At 41.6% G+C, this 918-nt stretch overlaps 1 long non-coding RNA gene across 1 annotated transcript in view; it reads right to left on the bottom strand.

Moving 5' to 3' along the window:
- Nucleotides 1-918, bottom strand: part of LOC128247127 (uncharacterized) — a 4,388-nt gene that overhangs the window by 493 nt on the left and 2,977 nt on the right. The window lies entirely within an intron of this gene.

Raw genomic sequence — 918 nt, 5'->3', positions numbered from 1 at the left:
TAAACACACCAACACCGTTTGCCAAGCGGTGGTTAGCAACAAACACAAACACACACATACATACATGCATGCATGCATGCATACATACATACATACATACATACATACATACACGACGGGCTTCTTTCTGTTTCCATCTATCGAATTTCCTTACAAGAATTTCCGTGGTTATTGTAGAAGACACTTGCCCAAATTGCCACGGAGTGGGACTGAACTTGGAACTATGTGGTTGGGAAGCAAACGTCTTACCACACAGCCGGCACCTATGTATATATATATTTTTTTTTCTTTCTAATGTGGTTAATCAAGAAAAGAAAACGAGCACAAATGGCCGTCTTTCTTTTCCAGGAGCTTCCAGAGAGATTGGTGAAGAGAAGGGAGGTAGTTATCTTCGAATGTGTGACGTAGCTCAAGTACATTCAAAGGAACTCAAAGATCAAATCGGGTAACGACCAAATGCGGCAAGGGTTAGTCAGGACAGAGGCCAGTTGGAGCAAGAATTATGTGGGGTTAAGAACAGGTGGAGAAAGCACCAGGTGGAGCTGTGTTTAAACCGGACAACGATTTGTGTCTACTACCCAAGCGAGATTTGAACGCAGAACGCAAAAATAAATAAATAAATGGAATAAATACTGCAAGGTATGTCGCCTTACGTTCTAACAATTGCACCAAACTGCTTCCCGGGACCTGAATTGGGGATTATACTTTTACTGACTTCGCCTGGATTTGAACACGGAACGAAAACAATAAAACGAAATAGATACTACACGATATTTTACTCAAAGCTCTTTAAGAACTTTGTTAATTTATCACTTTATATATTATGTATGTGAGATAGACCACTACTACTACCACCACCACCACCACCACCACTATCACCACCACCACCACCACCACTACTACTACCACCTCCACCAC

The sequence above is a fragment of the Octopus bimaculoides genome, chromosome 2, assembly GCF_001194135.2.
Source record: "Octopus bimaculoides isolate UCB-OBI-ISO-001 chromosome 2, ASM119413v2, whole genome shotgun sequence".
NCBI lineage: Eukaryota > Metazoa > Mollusca > Cephalopoda > Octopoda > Octopodidae > Octopus > Octopus bimaculoides.
This window is presented reverse-complemented; position numbering and strand designations above follow the sequence as displayed.